General features: G+C 45.5%; 1 protein-coding gene across 3 annotated transcripts in view; it reads right to left on the bottom strand.

The window, feature by feature from the left end:
- The window catches only part of LOC121568963 (leucine-rich repeat-containing protein 4B-like), a 32,837-nt gene extending 21,167 nt beyond the window's left edge, over positions 1-11,670 (bottom strand). Inside the window, exons 1-2 of one of the 3 annotated variants that reach the window (XM_041879465.2) lie at positions 11,576-11,670; positions 5,284-5,446 (exon numbers count right to left, since the gene is read on the bottom strand). The gene's annotated coding sequence lies outside the window, so the exon portion shown is untranslated. Of the gene's footprint in view, positions 1-4,916; positions 5,153-5,283; positions 5,447-11,575 lie in introns of those variants that run through there. The other 2 variants (XM_041879467.2, XM_041879468.2) reach the window with 2 other exon arrangements.
- Positions 11,671-17,205: the final 5,535 nt, after the last annotated feature.

Consider the following 17,205-nt stretch of genomic DNA (forward strand, 5'->3'; position numbering starts at 1 on the left):
CCCCTGAGGTGGCTGCAAACCCAGACAGCTATGGCTCCATCTGCTGGTATGGTCGGGAACTCCACCCCTCTATGGCCAATCTTCCCACGCAGCTGAAACAAATGAGGAGCTGATGAGCTGAAGGTTTGGGAAGGGAAGAGACACAGTCTCCAACCTGGGCTCTCTGGAGGACAAGAGTGCTGCACGTCCACTTCCATGAGGAATATAAGGATTTGGAGATACTTACCTTTGGGAAATACTCACCTTTGGATATATGCACCGGTGGAAATACGTGAGAGACCCCGGAAGGACTTTTTTGCTGGGTTGGCCACTAGCTGCAACGTGGACTACAGTAAGGCTGGGGAAAAGTTATCTGAGCGAGTGAGAATTATGACTTTGGATGTGGAAGAGACATCCCTGAACTGTTAACCCTTAAAGAGCCACAAGAGAACAGAATTTTGTTATATTTTCGTTAATTTCCCAAGACCTATAATAAAATCCTTGTTTTGTTTGAACCTTGTCTCCTTGCACTACTTGAGCAATCCCGCTGAAAGCTGTGTAGCCTCTCGTGACGTCACAATGTTTAAAGTATTTGAATAACAGCAAAGTGACATTTACTCTGGGACCAAAGACCAGGAGCTTTTACATAAATAAAAAGGAGAATTCTGCATCATGACACAGTCCCCGATTTAATGGAAAACAAAAAAATGGTTTAATTCTGCAGGAGGAGCACAGTCACGCACAGACTATTGGAGGGAAACCAACAGAAAACACACACACAATGTCTATTCTACTCTACTGAGCCATTTCCTTTATGTTCGTATTCTTATCTTTTCTTATTTCTTATTGTTGTTGCATTGTCCAGAAGGAACCTGCAAGTCAGCATTTTGTTGGATGGTGTATATACTGTACCATGTGTATCCTGTACATACTGTCTCTATAATACAACTTGGGAAAAACACACACATACACACAGACATAGACACAGACACACAGAAACAGACACATACACACAGACACACAGACACAGACACAGACACACAGACACACAGAAACAGACACAGACACACAGACCCACAGACACACAGAAACAGACACATACACACAGACACACAGACAAACACACACACACACACACACACACACACACACACGCACACACACACACAGAGACACACACAGACAGACAGACACAGACAGACAGACAGACAGACACACACAAACACACACACACACACACACACTGTCTGTGTGACTGAACAACCTTTCAATAGGCAAAACAAAGCTACACTTGTACACCACTGTCTTGCTGCCCTAGGCACACTGAGAGGAAGCCTATAGGAAGCCTCCTCCACTTCCACCCCTACCCTGATACACCTCCACCTGCACCCCAACCTTACCACCCCCCCTCCTACCCTACCCTGATACGCCTCCACCTGCACCACAACCTTATCACCCCCCCTCCTCCCCTACCCTGATATGCCTCCACCTGCACCCCAACTCTCCTCCACCCCTACCCTACCACCCATCCACCCCCACCCCTCCTCCACCCCTACATCTCCACTCCTCCTCCACCCCTACCCTGATACACCTCCACCTCAACTCTCCTCCACCCCTACCCTGATACACCTCCACCTCCACCTCAACTCTCCTCCACCCCTAACACCCCTCCACCTCCACCCCTCCTCCACCCCTACCCTGATACACCTCCACCCCACTCTCCTCCACCCCTATCCTGATACGCCTCCACCCCAACTCTCCTCCACTCCTACCCTGATATGCCTCCACCTGCACCCCAACTCTCCTCCAACCCTACCACCCCTCCACCTCCACCCCTCCTCCACCCCTACCCTGATATGCCTCCACCTCACCTCTCCTCCACCCCTATCCTGATACGCCTCCACCCCAACTCTCCTCCACTCCTACCCTGATACGCCTCCACCTGCACCCCAACTCTCCTCCAACCCTACCACCCCTCCACCTCACCTCTCCTCCACCCCTACCCTGATACACAGGAGGAGCACTGGCCTTGTTGTTGAATGAGAGCTGATGTCACATGCCCACACACACACACTGACACACTTACACACTGACACACACACACTGATACACACACACACACTGACACACACAATGCAGGGTGCGCTGTAAGCAGTGTGACTAATAGTGTGCTAACTTCCTGCTTTGTGTTGGCTCAGTAATACCTGATTTATGTGGATCTCAGGGGAGGAAGCCCCCAGGTTATTGAAATATTGTGCACAGGGTTCGAGTGGGGTTGTTAGTACAGGTAAATCAATGGTGGCAGTCAATACCCTCCCTGGCCTACAGGCACAGGAGGACAGGGGACGATTGTGCCAGTCAGCTACCAGATTCAGGTGAAAACACTACTATTGTGCTTCATATTGATTTCAACCCTCATCCCATGCCATGTTTTTTACACACACAGGTTTATATAAAACACATTTTTGTATGTCAGGGACAACATCGGTTTTTGACAGTTGGTAATCCATATTTAAGCAAATTACGTAGCTCAGCTGGTAGAGCATGGCGCTTGTAACGCCAAGGTAGTGGGTTCGATCCCCGGGACCACCCATACACAAAAATGTATGCACGCATGACTGTAAGTCGCTTTGGATAAAAGCGTCTACTAAATGGCATATTATTATTATTATTATTAACATAATGTATCATAAGTCATTGAATAAATATTGCAGAGTTCTTGTTTGATAAATTATGAGACCTTAACACTTTCAATATAGCCGGGGTAAATTGTAAAGCATGACTTAGCAGTACACACACACACACACACTTACTCTATACGTAGACACATTAAGCAGTCTCTCTCAATGCACACACACAGTCTGTGGGCATTAGAATTCAGGATGCAGAGTGAAGGCCTGATCTATTCAGAATTGCTCATACAGGACAAAGAGAGAGCAAGAGAGAGAGAGAGAGAGAGTCCTCCTCCCCTTCAGAGGAAGGGCCATGAGCAGCAGATTAAAAGTCACTGTGTTCATCACCCTGCTAAAGGACTCCCATTAACACACATTACATTACCTTCCCCACATGCTCAAATCCCTCACTGCAAGCTTCATACCACTCATCATTGCATGCTGGGATGAAAGACCTTTCAATGTTAACATCTTAACTCTAACATTCACTAGACGACTATACAGTGCCTTCAGAAAGTATTCATACCCCCTGATTTATTCCACATTTTGTTGTGTTACTGCCTGAATTCAAAATGGATTCTAAATTTTAAAAAAAATTAAACTTTATTTAACTAATTATGTGACTTCTGAAGGTAATTGGTTGCACCAGATCTTATTTAGGGGCTTCATAGCAAAGGGGGTGAATACATGTGCACGCACCACTTTTCCGTTATTTATTTTTTATACTTTTTTGAAACAAGTTATTTTTTAATTTCACTTCCCCAATTTGGACTATTTTGTGTATGTCCATTACATGAAATCCAAATAAAAATCAATTTAAATTACAGGTTGTAATGCAACAAAATAGGAAAAACACCAAGGGGGATGAATACTTTTGCAAGGCACTGTATATACCTCATCACAATTCTATTTTGGAGATGTACGGACAGTTCATTGGACTTCATGGTATCAAGGGTTTGCCTGTATTTGACTCCATTCATTGTTCCCTCTATCCGTACCAATCTCCCTGCTGATGAAAAGCATCCCTATAGCATGATGCTGCCACCACCATGCTTCACGGTAGGGATGGTGTTAGGCGGATGATGAGCTGTGCCTGATTTTCTCCAGACATAGCGTTTTGCATTCAGGCCAAAGAGTTACATTTTTCTCTCTGATATATGCCTCATCACAATTATATCTTGGAGATGTACGGACAGTTCCTTGGACTATAATTTCTGCTCTGACATGCACTTTCAACTGTGGGACCTTAGACAGGTGTGTTTCTTTCTAAACTCAATTTGGAGTGTCATAGCAAAGGGGTGTGAATACTTGAAATTAGATATTTCTGTATTTAATTTTCAATTAATTGCGAGATGCCGATTTCATGAACAATTAATCTGTATTTAAGGGTGTTAAGCATGTTGATACACTCAATTCCTGTGCGCTGAGGGGGAAGCCGGAGTCAGCCGTTAATCAAAATGTCTCTCAGCCATTTACAGAGCCATGTAAACGCCACCCTTTCACCGGCTCCCTTCAAAGCCCCTCCAGACACAGCATAGCTCAGCACTGCTTGTTGCTCCAAGCTATTTTTGTGAGAACTTGCTTCAGCATTTTTTTCGTCAAACCTTGTTTTTCAAGTTGCCTTTTCCACGGCAGGGGAAAGGCACGCAAGCAAGCGTGTGTGATTGTTTTTGTGGGGTCAAAATATGATGTGTTTTACAGAATGCATAGAATGTGTGTGTGTATGAGTGTTTGTGCATTTATCCTCACATGTTCTATGTGTGTAACATTCTATGTGTGTAACATTCTATGTGTGTCTACAGTACCATATGTGCATTTTTAAATGTATGTCCTTATGTGTGACGGCATATTGTGTGTGTTTGTGTGTGTGTGTTAAGTAACACTCCCCATCCATCCAGGCCTTGCCCCAGCATGCTATATGACTGACACACTGACTAATACACAGACAGATAAACACCCTCACTGACAAACACGATAAGGATTCGCCTAGGAAACACTGACACAGACTGACTGATGGACGTCTCCATGGAGACCAGTCACCAAGACTGACACTGTGTCAGTCTCTCTCACAGCAGAGTGCCGTGCCAACCGAATCATTGCGAGAGGGAGAAACAGATACACAGAGAGAGAGAGAGATGGATGGATAGATGGATGAATGGAGGGACAGTGAGAGAGAGATACATGGAAAACGTACTGTATATGGAGTGAGAAAGGTATTGGATGAGAATATGGAGGTGTAAATAGGAAAATAACAAGCTTGTATACCTGACAGCAGGGCACCTCTTTATCACAGGACACGTCCCTGTCATCCCTCCCTTCTGCTTTACTGTTCTATCATGCCTCCTTGGTCTCACCCCATCATTCACATCTCACTTAGTTTTACTCCATCCACTCCCTCTATCATCCCTCTTCTTTTCCTCTGTGATCTGTCTATCCTCTCTTCATATAACGCTTGTGTCTCTCTCTCCTCACCCCTTTCAGTCCGACTGCTCTTTCCACACCTCTCCTCTCCTCCGCTGGTTTCTACATCATTCCCCTCTCCACGGTCTCTCTCCACCCCTCTCTCCCACGCTGTGCGAAATGGAAGCGCTCGCACAGAGACTTGGGTTGCCATAGTAACCTGCTCACTCACCATATTGCATGTCTCCGTCACATCAGCAGCAGGGGTGTTCGTCGCCTGGCTCTGCAGTTCCCAACACGGGGCAGCTCCATCACTCCACACTGAGGACTGGGGCCTGGCCTGGGGGCTGGGGCTGGGGCTCTCACTCACTGGTGCTGCTGCACCCAGTTAAAAACTAGGAGAGAAAAAAATGCAAGAGTGGCAAAACATATACATAAATGAGTACAACTGAGTCAACACTCTCCGTATAACCCCAGCCAGCAGACCCCTGAGAAGAGGAGAAACAAAATAAAAAAGGCTTGCGTGTTGTTCACCATGGCACTCAGAATAATCATCCTTCCAAACCATAGGGCAGAATCTGTGATTTATCACAGTAATAATGTATGACGTCACTAACTGCTGCCTGCCTGCTCCTCTCTGATCTTCAGAGAACTCTACTAGGAGACACCAAGGACTAGAACTGCTCTCCCCCACTGTCACATTCTCCCTGTGACATCACCAGCCTGGATGTGTAGCCCTCCCACATCTACATGTGACTTCCTACAACCAGGACCAACCACGACCTCTGCTCTGCCTACGTGTTCTTCTCAGTCATGTTCCCACTCACCTAGTGGAGCATTGTTGGAGTGACCTCACCAAACAGTGACCTCACCAAACAGTCAACCAAAAATACAATTTGGTAATGATCTACCTATGGTATTCAGCAAGATGCTTATTTACATTTTAGTTGTTTAGCAGATGCTCTTATCCAGAGAGACTTACAGGAGCAATTATAGTTAAGTGCCTTGCTCAAGAGCACATCATCAGATTTTTCAAATAGTCGGCTCAGGGATTCGAACCAGCGACCTTTCAGTTACTGGCCCAATGCTCTTAACCGCTAGGCTACCTGCCGCCCCATGATGCTTGGTGGTCATCATAATCATGGCAAGATCATGGCAAAGTCTAGTTGCTGCATTACTACCATTATCATCAACACCATCACCATTACACTGTAATAAACATCATCAACATCATCATCAACATCCTCGCAGGCAGGCAGGCGCTAACAGTAGTGCTCTCTGATCACACATAGCCAGTGAAGCAGACAGAGGAAAAGCCCCCAGCCTCAGTTTGTCTGACTCTGCATGGCTGTATTGAGCTATTATGCTGCCACTGACCCGAAACAAACTCCCTCAAGATATTGTGCCTTGATGCAGCCAAGCTGCCATGCCTCCAAAGCAGAGAGGTCACTGAAAGCCTGACTGTGTTCATTACCCCATCACATTAACTAACACATGATCTAACCAAAGTTCCCCACCCAACCACCATCACCCAGCCGGCTTAGCCAATATATACGACCGAACCGTGTAAAACTGACCACTTTTATTACCCGACAAATTTTTAATAACACGATCCAACCGTAACCCTACCGCTTCCAGCAGCATGATCGCGCTCCATTATGCGACCGGCTTTACTAACACATGGTTGAACCTTATAGTGCCTACCCAGCTGTCCCTACAAAGCAGTCTAGTAGAGCAGACCACTCTCACTCCCACGGTACCTTTCATTAACACATGAAGGAAACCTATCTATGGCTCCCAGTCCCTACCCAGACTCCCCTGCTGTAAGAGACATAAACACGATGAGCACATCCCCCCCAGGGGAAATTCCACTATTTCTAATGATGTCAATTCAATGGATTATGGTATTCATTTGATATCATTAACCATTGCCATTCTCCCAACTATTATTCAATAATTAATGCCCGGACAGTCATCATGGCCCCAGAAGGGCCGACACCCAGGCCTGGGCTGGACACTCAATCAAACCAATCACAGCTAATTATATCTGCTCTGCCATCAGTGGCAGGCAGCTTAGCAGCTCTGCTGAGAATGGGTCAGTCAGTGCTCATCCAATATCCAGACCCTGGTTATTGAGATTTAAGTGATGCCAGATCATGCAAAAGGAAACCTAGATCTTTGTCCTTCCCTCCCGTGGTTAGGACAATGTATAGGCACATGTGTGGACAATGTATAGGCACATGTGTGGACAATGTATAGGCACATGTGGGGACAATGTATAGGCACATGTGGGGACAATGTATAGGCACATGTGGGGACAATGTATAGGCACATGTGGGGACAATGTATAGGCACATGTGGGGACAATGTATAGGCACATGTGGGGACAATGTATAGGCACATGTGGGGACAATGTATAGGCACATGTGGGGACAAACGCTGATATGTGTGACATGATAACAGAGGCTGTAATGCCTTGCGGTTCATCACACTGCATTATTCAGGGCCAGCCCGAGGTTGTTCCCACAAATTCAGCCTATCATAGCTGATCAGCAAGTCTCTTAAGCAAGCTAGCGGTCAACTTCAACTTCCATCCTGTCGACACCAGCAAGTTGGGCTGCTATCAATCAATGACAATCCCAGCCTATATAGAGATCAGCCAACTTCTTGCCCTATTTAGAATAGTGCCAGTCTCATCTATATCCCCATCTTGTTCTCTTTCAAAAAGTCAAGTCTCTCTCTCTCTCACACACACTCACACCCACATTTATACAGTAAAAGACAAGTTTTACTGTGGTATTTTCTCTCTAACGTAACACTCCAAAATGGTGAACAGGGCTGTGCAGATTGACAGTGCTCAAGTCTGAAAGCACTTGATTCAGGTGCCGAGAGCCCAGAGAGAGTAAGGCATTATCTCCCAGTCCCAGACAGCTTTGCTCTTGGCCAGGTGTGCAGGTGTAATCTCCCCTGTTCCTGTTTGCTTGTTTTCATCTGCCTCATCAGTTATGCAGTGATGTGACTCTGAAATTAAAGTGCAGGCTGGCCTGATTTCTCAAATGACTGAGATCACCCATCCCACACTTAATTTGTGACAACAACAACATTATGACTCTCGGCTTGGTTTTGTAGGGCATGTTTGCAAATGTGTTAAAATGAACTATTTAACAGTTCAAATTAGCCTGCTGACTGGGCATAGTTGACCTGTCCGCTCTTCTCTTTCTGAGGCAAACAGCCAACCAGAGGCTTGTGTGGATTCTGTGGGCTTGCTAACGCAATGATGTTCCTTTATTCTTTACTGTATTAATAAAATCTAGCGAGCTATATATTAAAATCTAGTGAGCTCTATATTAAAATGTAGCGAGCTCTATATTAAAATCTAGTGAGCTCTAACATCTACACTCGCAATAACATCTGCTAACCATGTGTATATGATCAATACATTTGATTTGATTAAAATCTAGTGAGCTCTATATTAAAATCTAGCAAGCTCTATATTAAAATCTAGTGAGATCTATATTAAAAGCTAGCTAACTGGGACAAAGCAAAAATGATGTCAATTCCAAGCAGTGCTCCTTAACAACAACTCAGTTTGGGTGAATGGGGTAAGAGTTCAAATGCATGGTATGTCCTACAGCAGGCCAACTATGGCTTGAATAAAATATTCCACTTGCACGCTATTAAGTAATCTGAATTAACCTTTCCTTGTGAATTATGACATTGTTTAATTTTAATAACACGCATATTAGGTGAAGAGCTGCCATGGCTGTGCACCGTCAAGACTGAAAAGGATTCTGGGTCAGCCTGGGCCACAGCTACATGACAGATCCCTAACAGTTCCAAGGCCTTTACTAATTTAGTGTAGCAGGTTTCTGGATTTGCTTGGAGTGTGAAGCCTGGGGAAATTACATCTAAGCCCTTCAATGACGTAAATGTACGTAGAGGACAATGCTTAATAAATAATTGTCTTGTTTTCCTCTGACTGTCTTCCCCTTGTTATTGGTGACCTTTTGACCCAGTCTGGTTTTAATTTGTTTCAATTCATCTCAAGGACATTTTTAGGGAATATCTTTGGTGAGGGGATGGGAGGGAAGGAATGAAGGAAGGGAAAGAACCATTTGCGTGTGTTTCAAGAGCTAGATTTATCCTTGTCTTTACAGCTACGAGATGTCTTGATCTTTTTAAAACCCTGCCCTTGGCTAAAAGGCCTTGTCTGTCATGTGATATTTAAAGTGACATTCTTCTCATCCACCCAGGGCCACTCTGTGACGTGTACTGGTCCTACGAGTGGAGAGGAGAGGGATGTGCACTTTGATTACCCACACAGCTCCACCTCACATGTACTAGCAGGCACCGTTTGATCTGAGCACTTTAAACACCGCTATAAGGGAAACATTAAAAACTTAACGTTGCCTTACATTTTTACATCTGTAGTCCTAAGCGAAATGGTTAAGAATAAGCGCGTAGGCTTGTAGTTATAATGGCATACATCACAGTCGTTCACTGAGCAATTGAGAGTGAAGCAGTGGTAGGTACTAACAAGTATCAAATCTGACATGGTGCCAATGTTTAATGAATACAATTTCCACTGCCTCCACAGATGTAACAGCAGTGAGACTGGTTTATGGGACTGGGTCTATGTTTAAGACCAGCAGTGGATGAGGTTTAGATGATTGAATGAACCAGAGGGTGGCAGGTAGCTTAGTGGTTAAGAGCGTTGTGCCAGTAACCGAATGGTCGCTGGTTCTAATCCCTGAGCCGACTAGGTGAAAAATCTGTCGATGTGCCCTTGAGCAAGGCATTTAACCCTAATTGCTCCTGTAAGTCGCTCTGGATAAGAGCGTCTACTAAAATGAGATGAGTATAAAGTCAGACATCAGCTATTTTAACCAGTGTTCATTTTGCTCACTCCTTTGTCTCCTGGGGAAAATATTCTCTCAAAATTGTGTATTGGTCTATTAACTTTTTCTGTCAATTGCTCTCTATTTCATCTCTTTAACCCTTAAATCCAACTCCACAAATTCACAATTAAATAACGTTTCATTCTCAGAATGGCAGCTTTGCCCCAGTCATATCTCAAACAGAAATGCCTCTGAGCACTGCTCCAAAATCAGCTTGGAGCTGAATTACAACTTCAGCCATCCACAACCAGCTGAGAGGCAGAACTGGCCCAGGACCAGTGCTTGAAGGGCCTCTTTTAAAGCACTCTCCTCTCCCCCATTCTAGCCTAACTACCCATCGCACAACACACTTCACCCACAATCTAATCAAATGTTGCCCTCTAACGCCCCATTAATAATTTAGCCCCTATGATAAACTCACGAAATCAAACGGTGCCCACTGACTGCCGTGCCAGGCAGCAATCTCATTCTGCCAGACTGCCCACCCGAAACACACTGCTGCACATTAGCATTTCAATCCGCTCGTAACCGTATCGTTGTGTTGCAGATAGAGGCGGTAGATCTTCATTCATCAGCCCTAATCTATCTGCTCCTTGTTCTCAGCCAGAGGGTCTCATCTGTGGGCCACAGTTATAGTGGCTTAACCTGCATGCCTCGGTCATGTGCCGCGCACGGTGCTTCCGCATTATTCACACTATTAAGGGACACTAATCATTCTCAAGAGAGAATAACCAAACAAAACAAATGACCGCAAATAATGTGGCTTAATAGTACCCACTGAGCACACACTAGTTGACTCAACGTGGTTTCCACGTCAGTTCAATGAAACCAACATGGAATAGACGTTAAAGTGACGTCTGTGCCCAGTGGGTATAGCCTAATAACTTTTTCTCAGAACTATAGGCCTATTGAATAAGACATATTTAATAAGCCACGCATTAGGCTCCTAAGCAGAACTGTGAAATACGAGCCATAGCAAAACAATGATTATAATTATAGGCAATAATTATAACCTTTATTTAGGCTACTTCCGTTTGCATTAATCAATTTTTATCAATGCTATTTGCCAAAGACACGACACCAATGTCACAAACAGGCAATTTAACGAGACGCACGCACGTCTTGTTATGAAGGAAGTATGAAGTACACGAATCACTTGACTTTCCTGTTTCATTCGTAAGTACTGTCAACAAATTAAATGTATTGTCTCGCCACAATTAATGGATTAAGGAGCCGATAACCCTCACATTTCAGGACGATAATGTAGGCTATCCGCTTGTTTCTTTCCAGAAACATGGTTGATATTCTGTCCTATCAATTCTGAAACGCCGTCCTTATTAAAGCAATAGCCTTAACATTTATCAGTTTACATTGATGCGCTTCGCTGCGTGCACGCACAGACGAACGTGCGCACAAACGCACGCAAACACACAAATACAGATACCACCGCATTAATTCGCTAACGACAACCGCAAATGAAATATCATGGAACAGCGAAAACTATTCAGCAGATAAACGATGCTTTATGAAAGAAAGCTGGGAATCCAAAGTCAACAATGGGGTTTGTTTAACATGCGACACACGAATAACGTCCCTTATACTCTGATACCATTTAATGAATCTTACCTTTCCCTTTAATATATTCCTTAAACTGCAGAGGCGTAGCCTATAGTCAGCGTCTTCTCTCCCTTTCTCTCACTATCGTCCTTTCTCTCTCTCTCTCCAACCCGCCCTCTCTCTCTCTCTCTCTCTCTCTCAAATTGATTCACCCTTTTGCGGCGCTTGTACCATAGCGCTGTGTTTTCCCGATCTAAGTAAGCAGAGCCCGTTCATCCTACATGACCAGATGGTAAAATACAACCACCGAAAGAGGGTGATGGAAAAACGAAACATAGGCCTAATAGACTATTTCGTTTAACTACGAATAGCGACATCTAAATGAAACATGTCTGTTTCTCCAGGCATGCGTAGGCCACTATAAACACGCGCGCACGGCTGGAAGGGATGAGAATTTCCAACAAACAACAACAACAAATGCACCTTTTCCCGTTGATTGAGACCAGTCTGGTTGGATAGGATTCTTTGCCCTTGTCTCAGAGGCAGGCCAGGCAGCACGATTACTAACTTACATAACTTTATTCGATATGTAGGCTAGTCTTTCTTATTATGTTATACAATTAAGTACTGCACCTCTGTTGTGTAGATGCCCCTTGGCATTCCCTGTATCCGACAAGTAGGTGTTTACTATTGTCCCTGTTGCGCTTTGGTGATGCACATCCCACTCCTCTCATTACGACGCAACGAGGACGCAATGAATATTGCTATATAGATTCATACACCAACAGCGTCCTAAACACGTTTTGTTATTCTACTGAATAGTTTACTTTCTCAAAGTTGGGGAAACTATATCAATCAATAGAATGATTCATCCCAAAGTTGTTGCGCAAATGAAAGCCACACTCCAAATTGAGTATTTGAAAAGGTGGGCTTATTATCCATGCTTTATGGTGCAGGTGTGTGAAGGTGAACAAAACACATTTGTCACATGTCACAAATAGCAGATCATGCAAGACACATATTCTCACTGCTTCACTGGGTATAATGGACGATCTCCCTAAACGGACTTTATGTTGCTAGATCGAAAAGCGTGTGCTGCTGTAAATACAACAGTGGAGGCTGCTGAGTGGAGGACGGCTCATAATAATGGCTGGAATGGAGTCAATGGAATGGTATCAAACACATCAAATAAATGGTTTCCATGTGGTTGATACCAATCCATTGACTCTATTCCAGCCATTATTATGAGCCGTCCTCCCCTAAGCAGCCTCCAGTGAAATACATGTAATCCTGACAGAAAGCTGATTAAGATAAATGTGCATCTTTGTGTTTTTTAGTTGTTACTCTACAGGTTATACTCAGGGTTTGAAGTTGAGTAGGTAGAGAGAGAAAGAGAGTGAGAGAGAGGAGGAGAGGGGGGTGGAGAGGGAGAGAGACGGAGAGGGAGAGAGAGAGGGAGAGGGAGAGAGAGAGGGAGAGGGAGAGAGAGAGGGATAGAGCGAGGGAGAGAGAGAGGGAGAGGGAGAGAGAGAGGGTGAGGGAGAGAGAGAGGGAGAGGGAGAGGGAGAGGGAGAGAGAGAGGGAGAGGGAGAGAGAGAGGGATAGAGCGAGGGAGAGGGAGAGAGAGAGGGAGAGGGAGAGAGAGAGGGAGAGGGAGAGGGAGAGAGAGAGGGATAGAGCGATAGAGGGATAGAGAGAGAGGGATATATATAGAGAGAGAGGTAGAGTGTGTGTGTGTGAGGGGGGGGTTAGAGATGCATGTGTGTTTTTATTAGGGAACGTTCTCTGCTGTTTGGCTCTGACAGGTTCCCTTGGCAACGATCAAGCACATACAGTACCTATAGCCCCACCCCCGAGCGTGCACGTTCAATTATTGCTATGAATCTTTCAGTGCGGGTCTGTGTCCTCTCCATTTAGTATGATTTCTCTAAAATATGAGATCAATATTGTGATACTCAGGGATGGGAGGGGGCGTATCAGTGGGAGACAGCGATTGGGGGATTGAGAGAGGAGGGAGAGGTCATTGCAATGAGAGACTGCGTCTGTGCAATAGAGAGAGAGAAAGAGAAGGGGGGGGGGCAGGGGATAATCAGATGGGCGATTAATGGTGAATTGATAACATTCTATATTCAGACATGGTGAATCAGTCTTTCTCACAGCCACTCCTCTCCCAGTCTCTCTCTCTCTCTCTCTCTCTCTCTCTCTCTCTCTCTCTCTCTCTCTCTCTCTCTCACTCTCACACTCACACTCACACTCACACTCACACTCACACTCACACTCACACTCACACTCACACCACACACACACACACACACACACACACACACACACACACACACACACACACACACAGAACTTCTGTTTGTGTGAAGGCAGCCTGTATCTCCATCATTGTGGTGTCCTATCTCCCTATACCTTCCTTTTCATTCCATGTGAGTAACGGACAATTTCATGAAAGTTAGTACGTTACATGTGATTGGGGCTCCCTCTAAGGTCTGTGTTTGGAATGGTGCCCACTCAATGCCCCCACTATGTACATGGCCTAAGCTGCCCCCCCACCCCCTTACCCCCCACCGTCTCTCTTCCGTTTAACCCACCAGTTCCACTCGCTGCAGTACACAATAGACCACTCACTCCACTGACGTCACATCTATACGATTAGCTCTCTTTCTCCCTCTTACTCTCCTCCCTGTCCCCTAACAATGGTGTACCATTGTTCACAGCCTATAGAAGTCCCCTGGAATTCCATACCAATGTGCAGCACTTTTGCATTGCATCGCTCTCCCCTTCTCCTTTTCCCCTCCTCCTCCTCCCCTGCATGCCTCCCTCCATCCCTTTCTCTATTAAATTTCCAGTCACACAACAGTGCAGTGGATATCCCTCCCTCTCTCTAACTCACACACACCACATCCCTCCCTCCTTCTCTCCCTCTCTTCTCCTCTCTCTCACACAGTGCTGTTGTCTGTCTGCCTGGATCTCTCCCTATCACTGCCTCTTGATATTGACTGTTCTTCCTCCACTTTGAACCTCTCAATCTCTTTCACCCTTGATATAGACCGCTCTCTTTTCACCTCCAATCTCTTCATCTCTCCACCCTGATTATTTAAAAGAGCCACACACACATCCACCCCTCCTTCCCTCTCTCTCTCTCTCTCTCTCTCTCTCTCTCTCTCTCTCTCTCTCTCTCCCTGTTTGTGTCCCTGTACCGCAGTGTCTTCTCAGGCTGTGTGATCTGGAGTGAACCCCCCCCCCTCCCTCCGGTGCTGGGTTCTGTTCTGGCCGTCTGGGCAGCATATAAGTGACTGATTGAGTGGACACCACAAGCCGTTAAATGAATAGAGATGGGAGCCACTGGGAGAATTAATACAGTTCATATGAAGGTAGAGCACTTGCAATCTAGTATCTGCGGCTCTGCGTTTTTGTTAATGCTCTGTCCTGCTACACCGTGTTCATGTTCCTGTTCCTCTCTGTGTTGTGCTGTGTTAGCACATTGAGATGTGCTTGGCTGCTGTAGCTCCCTGTGCCCTGGGTAATGTTCAGATCTCATGGCTGCTGTGGTGTGGATGTTGCTGTGTTTGTGAGTTGAGTCTCTGTTAGCGTTAACTGCGTTAGCTGGGAGCTGTGCTACGTTAGCACTCGGCTGGGTCTCAGCAGCATGGAGACTGTAGGGTATGAAGTGAGCCAGACACACCGGCCGTGCGGGAGGCACCCTGTTTCTCTTCTTCTGTTGTTTCTGTATTTCCCTTCTCAGTATCTCAGAGCTGAACTCTCTGCAGCATCTGGAGGCCTCTGTAGCTCAACTGGTAGAGCACGGCGCTTGTAACGCCAAGGTAGTGGGTTCGATCCCCGGGACCACCCATACACAAAAATGTATGCACGCATGACTGTAAGTCGCTTTGGATAAAAGCGTCTGCTAAATGGCATATTATTATTATTATTATTATCTGACTACACTGTGTTGCGCTTGGTAGAGAAAGAGGAGCTGCACTCTGACACAGAGTTAACCAAGCCTGCATCTCCACTACTGAGTCGATACACCTCCTCCATCACAAACAACACCATCTGGCACCCCACATCCATTAGGCTGCATTGGCCTCCACCACCAGGCCCAGTGTACCTCGACCACCAGGCCCAGTGTACCTCGTCCACCAGGCCCAGTGTACCTCGACCACCAGGCCCTAAAGAGTAAACACCAATCCAATTTAAGGCATGATATCATCCCCTCTCCAGGCTAAATGTAGCTGTACCAGAAGGCACTAAAAACACATCCACTCACCGCTAGGCCTGATAATACTCCTCCTCTCCTCCACCAGCAGGCCTTGTGAACACCTCCTCCAGCATGCCATAAAACAAACTCTGCCCCCAGACCCATAAACCCCACCAGGCCAATAAACTCCACAGGCTCACACAATGGCCCTCTGTCCCCTTGACAACCAGGACGGACAAACCACAGCTAGAGGAACAGTGTCAACAGTCTCATTCAATAACATAGGCAAAAGAGCTAGGTCACAACATCTGCTCTATCAACTCAGTATATATCACAACAAAATCAACATACTCTATTTCTAGTATCATGCATACTATTCTGCTACTTCCCTGCTCATATGGTAAAATCAACATTTCAAAGACGTGTAGCTGGCATTAAAGCATACGCAGTGATGTCGAAATACAGAGAGATTAACTCAGCCCATTAGAAAGACAGAGAAGAGAAAGGGAGAGAGAGAGAGAGGGAGAATGTCAGCTCACAGGGTCGTCCAGTGATGGAAGGAGGGGTCCAAATGAGAGATGAACGCCAGCCACTGGGGAACTAGTCAGTGTCTCTGTCTTTCTGTGTGTGTGTGTGAGTACATGTGAGGGAGAGGTGGAGGAAAAAGATTAGAAACAAGAACCCAGTGTCATGGTATCTAAGCAACCATCTCCATCTCCCCGGTGACAGGGACTGACATCACTTCCTGTCTGTGCATCTGCACAGGGCTAACAATGTGTTGGTCTGCAGGGTAATAAGGTTCAAGTGTACATAATGTTTTGTTTATCAGCATGTGTATACAACTCACTGGACTGTGTGCGGTTAGTACAGGTGTCTGTGTATAGTACACACTACAGGATTTAATGGCAATAATATTTAATGTTGAGAGCTATGCGAGTGTCTGCAATGTGTTATTAGGTTGTTTTTAGCAGTGTGAAGCTCATATGTGTACACTGCCATGTGCGCATGCGGTCAGCCTGATTGTGCATTATGCCAGGGAAAACATGGCCAAGCGACGCCATCTGGTATAACTACTTGGCACAGGAGGCCTCGGTATGGTTCCACAACATATTGGAGTAGTTAGAATTAACACTGTGACATCATTTGGCAGAAAAACACTTCAAACTATATATCGGTCTGTCTATTTTAGTCATTCTCACACACTGTAAAGGTGAACTGCTGTAGTGCTAATAAACACACATTCAGATAGCCAACTCTTTCTGACAGTCTAACAGGCAGTCAGGTACAGATCAATCTACGTCAGGGCTCTCCAACCCTGTTCCTTTAGAGCTACCGTCTTGCAGGATTTTGCTCCAGCTAATTATTAGAATCAGGTGCGCTAGATTAGGGCTTTAGTAAAAGCCTACAGGACAGTATCTCTCCAGGAACAGGGTTGGAGAGCCCAGATCTGTGTATACTCACTTTTAAAAAAGGACTCTACACATCAGTTGGC

The sequence above is a fragment of the Coregonus clupeaformis genome, chromosome 7 (assembly GCF_020615455.1).
Source record: "Coregonus clupeaformis isolate EN_2021a chromosome 7, ASM2061545v1, whole genome shotgun sequence".
Lineage (NCBI taxonomy): Eukaryota > Metazoa > Chordata > Actinopteri > Salmoniformes > Salmonidae > Coregonus > Coregonus clupeaformis.